The sequence below is a fragment of the Rhincodon typus genome, chromosome 33, assembly GCF_021869965.1.
Source record: "Rhincodon typus isolate 14 chromosome 33, sRhiTyp1.1, whole genome shotgun sequence".
NCBI lineage: Eukaryota > Metazoa > Chordata > Chondrichthyes > Orectolobiformes > Rhincodontidae > Rhincodon > Rhincodon typus.
Window position 1 is genome coordinate 11,874,224 of NC_063364.1, and position 16,108 is coordinate 11,890,331.

A 16,108-nucleotide genomic window follows, 5' to 3' on the forward strand; every position below is an offset into this window, starting at 1 on the left:
TTGGGTTTGCTACGTTGCAGCTTCACCTTCCCCCCATTGCCTTGATGATTGTGGCCCAGCACGGACAGGCCTGATGAAGAAATTTGCAGGAGGGAATGGACCCAGTCTCCCAGATGCAAGGTGAAGTCTGCCATTAAGCAAGCTATGACGTGGAGGTGCCATTGTTGGACTGGGGTGGACAAAGTCAAAAATTACACGACACATGGTTACACTCCAACAGGTTTATTTGAAATCACAAACTTTCAGAGCACCACTCCTTCATCAGGTGCAGTGAGAGAGGGCACACAGAATTTATAGACAGAGAGATCAAAGGATCATACAGGAACAAATGAGAAGAAGACTTAACATAGAATGAACAATGACACAGTTTTTCCTTGCCTTAATGACACTCACACACATCCTTTACAATTTATGAGATTTTAATTGTTTAGATTTCCCTTCTAAATAATGCACATAGCTTGTTAAATACATATCAAGGATTATTTTTACACATTTAAAATCATTAATTGACTTCACAAAATTAAACTGTGTTGCCTTAGTAAACTTCTAAAGGGCCAAAATTTATTTTTGGTGCAGACTTTTTTCATCCAATCTTACGACAAAAAGATAAACACTTGTATGATATCAACTCCATTCAACTTTCTTTTGCCCTCCGCACGTTGAAAGCAGCCCCCTCCTGACCAGAGCCCTTGTTCAAATCAAGACTGTGAACAATAGATTGACATCAATGTGTTCTATCTGGTGCATCTAATGAGATAAAGTGGGCAGATCAGCTCCACTGGTTAGTCATTCAAACCCAGGAGGAAGAAGTGAGGAGGAAAGAAAAAACAATGGTTTTTTCAATATCGGAGTAAGTGATGTGTATCTCAGCCTCCTTGTGAAGGCTGAAGGGAGCCTTCAAACTGCTGAATATTGTTTCTTAACACAGCCCATCCTGTGCTATTATGCCTGCTGACAGCTGATTGGGAGAAGCCTCCTTACTCTCTTAGAATGTGCAGCCAAGCATTCCATTAACCCTCGAGGTTCCACATGAAATCCTCCCTTTAGATAAATTCATACTCAACAAATGTGATTAGCTTTACAGCCCCACAACTTCTAATGTATAAAAGCAGGACATCCATGATCAATGCAGGCTACGGTTGTCTTCTTTTAAAGTCGGGAGCAATAGCCAGGGTCTGTGAAGATGTAACAAGCAGCAGTCCTTTTTGAAAATGACAAGCTGAGCTTGACAACCTAATCCTTCAGCTTCAGTTGCTGTCTTAGTTAGTGGCCGTCTTTAGAAAAGTCAGAAGTGCTCACTTGCAAGGGTTTTGGCTGCAAAAACAAGGAATATTAAAATTAATCCCGTAATTTGCAATTTTGTAAATCATAATTTATTATAATTGGTATATAATTCCCAATAAAAATCACACAGGCACACGCATAACACAAACATGTAACATCACATAAAAAAATGTGTGCAGCATTATTATTCATTCATCATTATTGGCTAATTGCAGATCTTTGCATGATTTTGTGATTATAGCATCCCTGTTGTGACATTTCATAAAATAAACATCTCCATTACCACATGCTACACCCAAACAGGATTATCCGAGTCCCAATGTCTCGTATCTGTTTCGCTCCCGGGCCTAGGTACATGTAGAATGTCTCCCTACTTCAGCAGACTTCAGTCTATTATAAAGGGCTATTTAGGAGGTTTTACTTTCTTAGCAATGCAGCAGTCATAGAGTCATACAACTAAACAATCAAAAAGATCTCAAAACAACAAGACAGGTCATTTCCATTAGAGATCTCAGACCACTTACAACATTATGCAATGGACAAAATCTAGGGACATTTTTCGCCCCCCTGCCTGGCAAAGTGGCCAAGAAATGTTTACTAGTGAGAATTTAAATGAGTTCTCCATTCTACTATATGTCATTTTCCCACAGTTATATGATTTGGACTTGTTGCTGTTGACACTGAGTTGCGTAGAATGTGGAGGAAAAAAAAAGGAGTGAAAGAATTCTTTTCAACTCTTTTCATGTTTCACTCATTTCGGCTTGGCACCACTTTAGCCTCTTTATGTTACACGATCAGTTGGAATTTGCACAGGAGGAGTTGAAGGAATGCATAGGTTCCCTGGGAGAAGAAACTACAAACATGCTTTAGACCAGATGTATAATGTTATATGGTCAAACAGTCAAACACAAAAGCTTAAAAACAAAGCTGTGAATTAGGGAGAAGCATTCAAAGAAATGTTTTCAAAACAGCCCAGCTGAGAGCTTGGATGCCTCTCCTGAGACTAAATGCTTAAAAAGGAATGAGAGAAAGAAAGAAAAAGCCCATTTTGCTAATTAGGTGAGGCCTGGCTGCTGAATTTAGCATCTACTTTTCATCAAGGGCTGGTCTGTGAAGCTAAAAATATGCTTAGAGACTTATAAAAGGAAACCTATAGAGGATCAATTTTAAAGGGAAAAAAAAGGTAGATGATACAAGCATCTGGGTTACATCAAGGTCTGCACAAAGCTTTTGTACCTTTAAACAAGTCAAAACTAACATGGAGATCCACTCTGTAAAAAAAAGACAATTTTGTACAAAATTAAAGAAAGTCTATTTACTAAAAACTAAGGCACATATTTAGTTTTGAACATTAAAGTCAAGTAGTTTTGAATTGGATCAAATGTATGTTATGCATTCTTAAAGATTCAGTGAATGATTTAATTTGTGAAGGTGGTTGATAAAACTGTTTTACGTATTTCAATGAAAAAGTAAACATTTAAACTCATTTCTGACTTTAAAAATAACGAGAGTGAGAAAAAAGGCTACATGCCCTTGGGATTGTGTTACTCGAACAATTTTACACAGTAAAAGTAGCAGAGGCAGGGATGAGGCTCAAATTTTATTTCATTTCATAACAAAATATTAAAAACAAGTGAAAGTTGAAATCTGCACATCTGTATCATCGTCAAAGTTGGTCGGCAAAAAAAATCTTCAGATTTTCTTGCCAGGACATTTTAGATATAAAATAGCAATCTAGGCTCTACACTTCAGAAAGACAATAATAATTGAGAGACAGTGAATATAAAAGAAGAACACTGAAACGGACAAACTTAGCCCTCTTGATTTACTAGAGAAAGTGCCTCAGAATTGAAGCGAATATTAACGAGTTACTGGTTATCTTCAGCGACACTACTTTGCTTTGAAGGTTGAAGATACAGAACATTTGGTGATGATTTACAAGGAGTACTCTCCTCATTTTGAAGGAGTTTTCTCTGAGAAGATCAGCTAAACTCAGAGGTGGGGGCAGGGTTGTGGGGGGGAGGTTTCTGTGTTTTTCAAGTCTGAGATTAATTCAGTAGCAGCATTAAGCCATGTGCCTGATGCTTAGCATTGCTCCAAGTAATATCCACTGTACTTTACTACAAATGTAAACTAAATATCAACATAGGATTTCTGAAGTTATAATGCAAAGGGAGCTCTGATTAGGTGTCAACTCATCTGTGAACAGATGAGGACTCAGTGTTAACTGTAGGAAAACAAGTATTCAGTGAAATCCACTTCTGAATTTTGATTGAATGATTAATTTTGCTCTTTTTTTAATCACTTCAGTTAAAACAGACAAACTGAAGCATTGTTTAAACAAAGCACCTCACTCAAGAGAAGATTTAAAGAATTTTGAACAGTCACAGGACAATCATAGTTCCATCATTTAATTAGACTGTCTTACTCTGTCTTACCTACCTTACCAATGTTTCAATATTTTCTGAAGTTAACGGTTTCTTATCAGCCTATATCAATTTTCAAAATAAGTCTTTAAAGATTATATCTTATTTTGTGAAGTGATTTGAAGGAGCCCAATCTGATCTTCAACTTCTCAACCCCAATCTAAAATGTTACTAGCTGTTTTTCAGAAGCCGATTGACCTAAATATTACTAATTGAGTTTATAGGGATCCACTTAACATTAGGTATCATGACGTATGTTATTAAAGTTCCATCTCCCTGATTTAAGCACTGACAAAATTGAACGTGTTTTTCAATGTAATAGTGTAAAAGCAAATAGTGCAAAACACACCTGTGATTTGTCACGGAGACCATAAAAGAGAGCAGAGAAATCTGAGGGGATTCTGAGCTTGTGTGTGGAACTGAGTAAGAGGGCTCCCATATGTGGAAACGTGAGAAGCCTGTGATGTGTGAAAGGGGATGTAGTGTATGCTGGATATTGCAGTGCTCTGCCATACTATAATAAAGAATATTGAAAAGGGAGATACTGCAGCTTTCAGGAAAAGCAGAGTCATAACAATTAGAGAAAATTAAATGTGAGGAGAGAAATAGCCACCATCTGAACACCATCACTTAAAATGTCCTCTATTGACGAAATTGGGACAATGACATCTTTTGGCTTAAGTTTGCTTGACTTGAAATGTTTTATCTCACTTTTAAAATATAAAGCATCTGTCAATCTGACAGTCAGCATACTTAATCCATTGGCCTGCTTGAAACAATGAGTCACTGTTTGGCTTTAGATGGAGGCCCTGAAAGAGAGCACAATTTCCACAGATAGGGCTGACTGTGAAATCACTCAAGAATGATTCATAAAGGCAGACCACTCTGGTCGAAGAATCCAGATTCCTCAATCAACTTGTCCACAGTTCTGGTTTTAAAGAGAGAGGGGACGGTGAAAGAGAGGTTTGTAAGAAGTAACTAAGATTAATGAAGTAACCAGCCTGTTTACATGCAATCATTCTGTTAAATAGCTCCTCAAACGGCTTGTGTGAGGCAGACAAGAATATAGAAGACGTTCTTTATTTTTTGGGTGGTACAGGAGAGCAGGGCAGGGGGGCCCCACAACCAGAACCTCTGTGAGTAACTGGTTGTCAAGTGCACCCATTGAGAAATGATGAGGTCAGCAGATCTGAGGGGTTAGTACCATATGCTTCAAATCCAGGCTCGGACTGGCGTGACCTCCACTGCCATGTGCAGGAGCTTGGGGGTTGGGAGATGGAGAATGCTATTAAAAGGAAATGCACTAGAAGAGGGAAGGGGGATGCAATGGAAGACTTGTTGAAAAAAAATGTAACAGTCCAGCCAAAAAAAAATCATAACTGACAGACCAAGTCAGAACATATAAAAAGGCACAAATTGCACACAGTTTTGTAGTTCAGCAGATTACTTTTATTGTATAGATTTACTTAAAGAGTTGATTATGTTATAATTTGACAAGGTTTGATTTATATTTGTGGCAGCTATTTGGGATAAAATTGAACAGAATTTGAAGGTTTAACTCTTTCATGGCGGCAGGAATCTTCAAGGTTTCCCCCATAGTCTGGGGGGGTTGTATAGGGCGTGGAATGTTCCAGTCTGAACACATGATGGGGAAGTTATATAGTTATAGAGGGAAAGGTTTCTCTTTCCAAAGAGGGTTGAGGCAAAGATAATCTCCTTTACTTTGAAAAGAAATTTTAAAGAGACAATTGGCTGCCACTTATGTTCTCCAGTCATCCACCAATCCCAGTGGGATGCAGAGAGTCATTTTCCTTGCAAGCAAGAAAAAAAGTACTTTTTTAAAAAAACTCTCCACATCCTTAGGGAAAGTCATTTCTAATGTAAACACAGCTTCAAATGGCAATGTTGCTGAGCAGGACTTGAACTCCACTCTGCTGAAGCTCTAAAGCCCCATTCACATTATATCTATTTGACCGACATTCTTGGGGTCAAACAGCAGCTTGTCCCTAGGATATAGGGAGCCACTTCTCGGAGTAAATGGGGCTTTGACTGAGGTAAAACCGGCTGCTCTGCTCTGCGGACGAGACCTACTGGAAAACCTTTCGTAATGTTTACCATGCAGCAAACAAATTAACCAAGAGACACAAGGTCAAGTTGGTTCTTGTCACATTCTGGATACTGTGAATTTGTCTCCGTGATGATGTCAGGCCAAATATTCTCAGCAATTCACCACAGTCAATTTAAAATTGAGACACAGCCCAACACCACAGACAACAAAAAACTTGTATGTAACTTTTGGTCCTTTGATTTGTGCATACTTACTGATCTTTTTCCTTCAAGAATTGCATTTTCTTTTGCCATTTTCAAAATACAGGACTGATTCACCATCAACTGTGAATACATGCTACTTCTAAATGAGAGAAATATGAGGGAATCAGAACTGAGTCTTTGTTTATATTGCCCATCGAGTAAGCAACACAAAGCATGATCTTGATATATTTACAGTTCTTCATGATGCCATATTTCTCAAGGGGTTAATTACACTGTGTTGTGGAAATGCATAAATCCATCAGGTGAATGTCTCCATCTAGGGCTCTGGCGTGAAGAGCAGCAGGAAACAGGATACTCCTATTGCAAAACAAAACCCTCAACTTCAAATTAACTGCAGCCAATATTATATCTGTGCAACATAATGGAAATAAACAAATGGCTAGTCGTGAAGATCAAGTCAAGGTCTTGGGGTTGTGTGCTAGTGCCCTGCTCCCCCTGCTGGAGAGAAGCTAACCTGGAGGCACTTTGAGGAATTTCGCAATTAAATAAACTGCCACATTTCAACACACCAGTCTCATACTGCATACCTATGGTAAACAATACTGTACTGTTAGTTTCAGTTTAGTAACTAGATTCAAACAAGGATTCAAAATATGAAAAAAATCAAAGCATTTCTCACTTTTTCTGCAGTCAAAATGTATCTTATTTTTCTTGTGTCCAGCCATTTCATTTTTTTTAGTTTTGACGTTTACTGTAACAAGATTTTTTTAACCAATGTAAAGCAACCTCGCTGTGTATGACACAGTGTAAGCATGTCAAATTGTATATTATGCACCCTGAGAGAGTATTCAGATATTGAAAAGATAGCAATATCTTTAAAAGGGGCAGAATTTAAGTTTTTATTTTGGCTTCCTGCTGTTAGTTAATGGTATTGGATCTCTTGAAACAGAACTACATTTTGCTGTTGTTATTTAGCAGAATGTTATATGAAAAGTTTTCTAATTGATTTAAAAAAAAGCCTTATTTTAAGTTAGGTGCAGAATTTCCAATGAGGTGTCAAAGAATCTTTAAAGACTGAACTTTTGTTAAAATTTCTATATTTGGTATCAGGACAAATGTTTCTCAAGACAAATTCTTTAGGCACAGCTCAGAATCATACAAGTGTTAGTAGAAATATGCAATCTATAATGTGCAAGCTCAAGATTGCAATTCTTAGGTCTTATAAAATATTACACACAAATTCAAATGTTTAAAGTTTAAAATAAACACTGAAAGTAAAATGTTGCTTTTGCTGCTTTTAAAAATAAGTTTTTTAACAGTTTCTTTGAAGTTATTATTGAGCTGGAATATTATGGGATGAAATTGTGGAAATGGGAGCGAGGCTAAAGAATTAGATTCCTTCATATTGTGCACCATTCCAGTGTGAATATCCAAAAAGGACTAGAGCATTAAACTTCTTCAATCTGCTCCATTGTTTACTGAAATTACCACTGGTCTTCACTTCAACTTCATTTTGCCCACATGTCCTACAAGCTCCATTTGTCTCAGATTCCATAGCTATGTAAAGCTTGTTTGAAAAGGGGCTATAGAATTAAAGCTGAGAGTAACTGAAGGTGTTCAGCAGATCTGGTAACGTTTGTGGATTTAACATTTTGAGTCCAATATTGATCTCCTTTAGAGTCATTTGCTTTCATGGAAAGGGCTCCCTGTTTCACTCCAGATTTGTCCAATTCTAATTCCAAAATTACATTCACTTATTTTTTTTATTCACCCATCAAAGGAAACAGTTTCTCTGTATCTGCCCTGTTAAACCCTTTTAACATTTTAAACACTTCCATCAGATCGCCCTTTAATCTTCCACACTCAAGTGAGTAAAAGGTACATTTATGTAACCTGCCCTTATAACTTAACTCCCACATAATAAAGCAAAATACTGTAGCTGAAAATATTGTAGGTGGAAATCTGAAACAACAACAGAAATTGTTGGAAACAATTTGTCTTGGATCGAGAAACAGAGCTGAAGTTTCAAGTTGAATGTGACACTCCTCTCTTTAGAGATGCTGTGACCTTTTTTTATTTCAAAAATATATTTTATTCATAAAATATTTTTATGTGCATATATACACACTCAGTAATGAATGCAGTTTGGTTCTGCACAGTAGCAAAAGAAGTAAAAGACAAAAATTGGAGTTTGACTGTATCCAACATATAAACCAAAGGCATCTCTTACTAGTACAAGACTATATTTACATGCATTACATCCACTAACTGAATGAACCCCCATTTAACTTCAGCAGAAAGACCTCAAACATTGATCTATCCCCATTGTGCCTTAGCAGCAGCTTCCCCAAGCTTTAGTACATCCCTCAGCATGTAGTCCAGGACCTTGGAATGTGCCAGTCTGCAACATTCGGTTGGGGTCAGCTCCTTGTTCTGGAAGGCCAACAAATTTTGGGCAGACTGAAGAATGTCTTTCACTGAGTCAATTGTCCTCCAGGCGCGGTCGATGTTTGTCTCGGTGTGTGTCCTGGGGAACAGGCCAGAGCACAGGGTCCTGTGTCACAGAGCTGCTCAGGATCAACCTCAAGAAAACCTCTGCATTTCTTTCCAGACTTCCTTTGCAAGATGCTGTCAGACCTGCTGAGTATTTGAAGCTGTTTCTGTCTTTATATAACTCTGCCAGCACTGTTATCAATCCAGTGAATCTGTGTTGCATCCCTTCCAAGGTCAGTATGTCTTTCTTGAAGTGTACTGAATGCAGTAATCCAAATATTGCTGAAAAGCCTCCCATCTCCAATTGATCATTGCTTTTGTAGACAGCTGAGACCAGGGGCTCACTAGCTAAGAATCAGTGGCTAGAAATGAACACCGTACTACGCAGAAACATAGCACCTGGCCTGTCAATATACCATACATCCAAACTAACCCATGCCAACAACACATTCAAATTCAACAGTAAATTTGTTCGATATTGCTCATTGCCTTCTCCTAACAACTTCTTAATGAAGTCACTACTTAAAAATCTCAGTTTGCATGTAAATAAAATGCCACATAGTTTGAGAGTATTTTTTGATAATTTTACTTGATATGTCTAAAAATATCATTAATGAAATACATGTTTCTAGCCAGTGAAACAATGCCTCAGAAGTCGAGGTTTTGCGCTCTGAAATTCCCTGACCATTCTGTTTTCCCAATTCTCAGTTAAAAACAAACTATCTGTTTGACAAAATATCTGACCCACCTCTTTCACAAGTCCTATTCTCTGCCCAATTTCTGATTACTGCAAACATTTTGGTATTCTGATCTCTATGAACATTCATAATTACGTGCCTTTTTTTGTGTTTCTAGAAAGCAGTAGATACTTACATTGTACAAGCTGTAGAGGAGATTTGGCAGTGAAATGGTTAATACTTGTATCAGTTTGGAATGCTGAACCTTCCTTAAACTTTGCTGGACACATTTCCCATAAATGTCACTGAAAGAAGAGACACGAAAGAAGTGACTGATTACAACGCACTGATCCGTTTTGTTAGTTTAAACATTTGCCAAGTAATCCTAACCATTTTGACGATGTTCTATTTTCTGACAATGTTTAAAACATTGGACGATTTGATAATTAATACAGATGCCTGCATGTCCATGAAAGTAAACTGATCTGCATTTGACAGCCTTGCCTTACGGAGATGGTTCAGAGACATGCTGAGGTTTCGGGCCTGTCAGTAACTAGGTCCTGACCTGCAGGTCTGGGAGTAACAGTGTAACATGACCTGACACCAGGTGTATGCCCAAAGGGCTTTGGGTTGGGAAACTAGCTCATTCTAACCCGCTCTCCCTAACCACCCAGATCCCATTAGCTGCTCAGCATTCAAATTCTTTGTTTTGATAGGTGTTTGGTATTTTGAGTGAACCACACACAAATGCCTTTTTGTTTCACTTCAATGTATCAATTCATTGGGGGAGGAAATGAGGCTCCATGTAAAGTACATTTTCATTTGCCACACAGCAATAATCTACATTTGATTATTTCGTGACCTTACATGATGCATGTCTTGCATATTCAGGATAAAAGTGTCGAGAAAATTTGTTGATAGAAGATTTTTCAAGTCAGTTCTAACGGAATACTGGTGAAGTATTGGTAATTGATGATCCTATACAGGCCTGCTTCTTGTCAGCAAGATTAACTTTTATAACCTTTAGAACTAGCACTAACTAGGTACTGATAGAAGGCAGGGTCATGTAATAATTATAAGAGGATGTGATATTGCTAATGTGTTACAGAATCAGATACTGATGTGATTTCTGATGACCTGCAATCTTGTTTCCACTTTGTTTCAACAGGCTTCAAAACTTTTGTCCAGAACCAGATTGGTAATAGAGTTTTCATGTAAAACCATCTCCTGCTGTGATATCACCAGCAGGAAGTTGGAGACAACACCCTGACCCTAGAAATTTCAGAGCAGTAAAAAAACCATGAACAGGGAGATGGCTGAAAGATATCAGTAAGTGTACAGAGAGCTCCCTCTACATTCAGTAGCAAAGGAAGCTTGTAATAAATATAATTCTCCGTTAAAATGTCAGATTGATTGAATTACAATATATTGCAGATTAAATCACAACACGCAAATACAATTTTCTTTTATCAAGAAATTTGACAATAACATTATTAACGATTTAATAAATATTAAAGTCATTACACTCCAGTATGAAATATGAAAAACTGGATTTGAATACAATTTTCAAACTTTTAAGGCTAAAGTTCAGGTTTTAGATAAGACAGGTACTACTGAGTAGATGCCAATGACAAGAGTTATATCCATTTATGTTGAGATCACAATAATGAAAGGCTGTAAATTATTTAATATTCTGCATGATAATCCTTGTACATGTAATGATAATACAAGTGAATAATAGGAACAGGGCGAAGGTTGCAAACTCTACAATGGATAGCTCCTGTCACTACTGATCAAAACCATCCCATCGTCAAGGCTCATGTCAGGAATATTATGAAATACTCACCATGTGCTTCAATGTGTTTAATCAGAAAAACACCTAGAAAGCTTATACCAGCTGAGGCTGAATTCGTCCTTGTGATGTTTATGGTGAACCACTTTCCTGAACTATTGCAGTACTTGTGGTGTAGGTACTGTCAGGGAGAGAGTTTTAGGACTTTGATCCATTAGCTGCATAAGAGGGGTGGCACAGTGGCTCAGTGGCTCAGTGGTTAGCACTGCTGCCTCACAGCACTAGGGACTTGGGTTCAATTCCACCCTCGGGTGACTGTCTGTGAGGAGTTTGCACATTCTCCCTGCGTCTGTGTGGGTTTCCTCTAGGTGCTCCGGTTTCCTCCCACAGCCCAAAGATGTGCATGCTAGGTGGATTGGATATGTTAAACTGTCCATAGTGTCCAGGGATGTGTAGGTTAGGTGGTTTAAAGGGGGATGGGTCTGGGTGGGATGCTCTGAGGGTCAGTGTGGACTTGTTGGGCTGAAGGGCCTGTTTCCACACTGTAGGGATTCTATGAAATGGCAATAATGTTCCAACCTAGGGTATTATATGGCCTCAAGGGGAAATTGAAGGCATTGGTAGTGGTCACACTCATCGTTGGCCCTTGTTCTTTTAGGAATAGCTCATTGTCCTTCACACAATGGCTGTGGAAATCTGTAACTTCTTCCTCCAAAGGTCTGTGGAGCTCAACTAAAATTGTCAAACTGAAAGCAATTGCTATCCCTAGAAAAGACCGAAAGAGCAACAATTTTATAGAGGCACCATCCTCTCAATAATCCCCTCCAAGCTCCATACAGCATCTTGAATTGGAACATCTTTCAGTGTCACTGGATTTAAATCTTGAAAAGTCCCCCACACCTGACCCCATTGTGGAAAACCACGGCAATGAGGTTAACAAGCATGCCCTGACCTCTGGCCCAGGTTTATAAGGATGGTCAGTAGCTGCAGATTGCCTTACTCATTCAGGTTGTGAAGAAAGATAGTGATTAGTAAATGCATCTGGTGACGTCACCCATTCTGCATGTGCGTCATACCCTGTGACCTGCTCCCACTATTTGATCCACAGAAATACGAGGACTCAATTTTGTCAAGGTGATGGAGACAACGCATCACTGCTCAATCATTTTTATGAGTTCATTTTGTAGAGCCACCCAGCAGCAAATTAGGAACACCGCCCCTTTAAAAAACACAGGAGAGCTCCTGCTATTTAGTCTGAGCAGTGCCACCAGGATTGTGGCCATTACTGGAACTGCACCCAGTAGTTGGTTCAGTGAAGAACGTCACCTTTGGAGCAAGGTGAATGGGATCAAGGGTCGCCAGGTGCAGAGAAGGCTGGAGGGTGGGGAAGAGGATGTCATGAGAAAGAAAAAGGGATTGTTCTCATAGGGGTGATCAATGGTGTCACAGTGCCTGTTTAGAGGGCTTCATACACACTAAGCCTACAGCGAGACCACCAGGGTTCACCAGATGGCTACACACCACTGGTAAAATATCCACCATTGGGCCTTTTAAAGTACTTCTAATGGAGTACTGGACTTCTAGTGAAGGAGAGCTGGAGTTCTTCTGGCTTCTATCATCACTCAACCAACACTGCAATTCAACATATCAAGATGAAATTGTCACTCATCTTGTGGCTGTTTTTAAGATGGCGCTTGTTTGAAAATGACTGCCATATTTTCCTGCAATAATTGCATTTCATAGGAAGCATGCTTAGATCTATCTTACTGCTCAAGTAGTGGAAGAAGAGCACGGGATATGCTGCATATGGAGAACAGAAGATAACACTAGATCCATTTAGAAATCATTATTTGTTCTGGATAATTCTGGGAAGACAAACCTACTGCCCACTCCTGTTAATCTGGGACAGAGGTTGTAGAATCCTTCTTAATCTTCAGTGGACCTAGTTGTGATGGTTTCCTCAATGGCATTAGGTGCATGAGGTTTTTCAGGAATTTTCTTCACCTGTCAAAATGTGAAGCCCTTGTTCTTACTATGCACACGTAAACACAAATCTTCCTACTTAGGTCGTGATTGATATAAATGCTAGCACATCTGATTTAAACAATTTTGTTGTTCCCCAGCAGCATTAAGTGTTCTGGTTGATGGCTGACCCACACTGGGAAACTCCTTCACAGCTCTGACTGATTCCTGTTATCCTACTTTCACAAGGCACTTAACGCCAGGTTTAATTTGGTATAGGCTTCCTTCACATACTTCAATTGAAAACATCATCCAGGCCCATGTGTCACTCAGTTGTTGTTGGAAGTTGGCAGGTCCACATTTGTAAGGTGCATTTGCTCCTACTGACCGGCTTCCCTTTACTGGGGCCTTCTTGTTGCAGGTACAATGCACTACCATACAAAGCTGCAAGCCTCCTCAGTTGCAGAATATGAAGGGAGCCTTTGCACCAATAGATCATTTACACTGCCAAAATTTGGATTTGTTCCTGAAACCTAGCTGTACCAATGGATCTTGGACCCAGTGGCTCTGCCATTTGAATAAAATTTCAATACAAATTACGGGAAACTGATCAGGAATGTCGACCTCCCAGGGTCTAAACTGAAATTCTGACAGATTTCTGCAGGACATAAAAAGAGATGTTGTAAATACAGGACAGTCGGGCAGAAAATTAAAGTTTCCAGCAACATTTATGAAGTTCAAACCACCCAGGACAAAGAAGTCTAGTTGGTCGGCACCCCATTTACCACCTTAAACACTCACTCCACTCATCAATGGCAAACAGTAGCTGTGGTGTATATCTATTACATTGCACGCTAACCAAGGCTCCTTCAGCAGCACATTAAAAACCAATGATCTTGATCTTTACTGGCAGCACGGTAACTCAATGGTTCGCACTGCTGCTTCACAGCACCAGGGACCCATGTTCAATTCCACCTTCGGGCAACTGTCTGTGTAGGGTTTGCATGTTCTCCCCGTGTCTGTGTGGATCTCCTCCAGGGACTCCGGTTTCCTTCCACAGTCCACAGACTTGCAGGTAGCATGGATTGGCCAAGTTAGCCATAGTGTTCAGGAATGTGCAGGCTTGGTGGGTTAGCCACGGGTTACAGGGGTAAGGTAGAATGGTGGGTGTGGGTCTGGGTAGGATAGCCAGTGTGGACCCAATGGGCTGAATGGCCTGCTTCCGCACTGTATGGATTCTATGACCACCTAGGACAAGGGAGGTAGGTACATGGAAACACCACCATCTGAAAGTTATCCTCCAAGCTACTCACTACCCTGATTTGGAACGATATCACCGTTCCTTCAGCATCCATTGGGTCAAAATCCTGGAACTCACTACCCAACAGCAGCTATGTGGGGTACATACACCACATAGGCTGCAGCGGTTCAAGAAGGCAGCTCAACATCACTTTCTCAAGGACAGTTAAGGATGGGCAGTAAATGCTGGCCCAGCGAGCGATGCCTGCGTCCTATGAACAAGTAAATTTCCAAAAAAAACCCTCGTGAATAGCACAAATGAATCTACAGATCCCTTGCTGACAATGTCGATGCACATGAGAAGGGATAATCCATTCCTCACACTTTTACATTGCATCCTTTCAGAATATTATTTTTACATGGCACAATTTAAAGGGAGTGAGTAATACAGTATAGGTTCGGTAAAGTGGGAACCCATCGTGGAATGGCTCATTGACAGTCTTTCAACAGGAGGCAGGAATAGCTCTGGGAATGCACTATAATACACCTGACTGTGTGAAGAAAGGTAACATGTCTTGACTTTTTTCGGCCTCGCCCTTGTTTTTGTACTAAGGTGTTGTATGAAATCTGGTCATGCCAGTGAATAGCACCTTTATCCGCCAGGGCAAACCTGCATTGGAGCCCTTAAATAACATGGAAATATGTGTCTGCCTGCAAAGAAAGTAAGCTCCCCTGCTTTCAATGCTCAGACCTCCAGAGCTGTTTTACTGTAATAATTCAAAGGAGGAAAAGTCCCAGTGAAAGCATAATAACATTTCACTTGATTCTAAAACAAAATAAAGCAGATAATTTACGAGTAGACCCTTGCCTCAAGGAACCACAACAGTATAGCATGTAAGCGTTCAACAGATCATACTCTATATCACCTCTCTAAAAACGGCTCCAAAAGGTCTAAAGTCAACACTGCGCCAAAGTTAAATATACATTTTTTTTATTCGTATGTTTTAAGCGAGAGAAAAGTGAATTGGCTCATAACTTTTTTTGAAAAAAAAATTTGACCTTTTTTTAAACTCCACTTTCTTGTCAGTTTGAACTTCCCCTCAAATGATTCACTTTGCGTGAACTTGCGGCTGAGAGAGATTTGTGATTCGGCGAGGCAATTTACAGGCCACATTTGTTCCACAAACCACGGACAAATTGCTTCTTGCGATAAATTTTCAACCAGCTGCAGAGGTCCGGTTCCCATCCCTGAAGGGTGGATAATGCAGATAAATTCATTTTTGTTATAGAGAAAAAAAAATTGGGAAATGATGTGAGGGATTTTCCAGATTTACAAGATGAGGAAACACATGATCTTGGAAACACACAGACTTGAGACAGGCATCTGTGTAAACCTGTTTCAACAACAATTTTGTTGGAGGCACACTTTTAAAATGAAGAGTGAAGAATATTTACATGAAATCTTTCAGTACCTCTATAAAAGCAGTAATTTACATTTATATAGCACCTTTCTCAACCTCAGGACTTCCCAAAATGTTTTACATCCAGTGAAGTTTGTTTGACATATACTCATCAGTGTCATATTAGAAGCACAGCAGCTAATTTACAAACAGTGTGCTCCGGCAAACAGCAATGAGGAGCAAGACCAGATGTAGTGATGGCATTAGAGAAGGAATATTGGGAAGAACACCAAAGACAATTCCCCTGCCCTTCTTAGAAATAATGCAACACATTGCTGATGAGCACGTTAGACCTTGGTATAAAATTTTAGATGAATGATGGCGTCTCTACGAGTGTTGCACTGTCTCAGCACTGCACAGGAGTGTTAGTCCAGATTAAGGGCACAAATCACTAAAATGGGGCTTGATCGCTCAACCTATAGCTCCAGAGGCAAAGTATTGTCATAGTTGCAATTTGATCTACTTTGCATGTACTATGCCTCTGAATGAACTATTTCATGCTTC

General features: G+C 39.5%; 1 long non-coding RNA gene across 1 annotated transcript; it reads right to left on the minus strand.

Moving 5' to 3' along the window:
* Nucleotides 1–286: 286 nt before the first annotated feature.
* Nucleotides 287–15,379, minus strand: LOC125486821. The gene is made up of 3 exons (XR_007265451.1): nucleotides 15,204–15,379; nucleotides 9,348–9,456; nucleotides 287–1,314 (listed from the first exon to the last, which is right to left on the minus strand). It is a non-coding gene; the product is annotated as an uncharacterized LOC125486821 (long non-coding RNA).
* Between the last annotated feature and the right edge of the window lie 729 nt (nucleotides 15,380–16,108).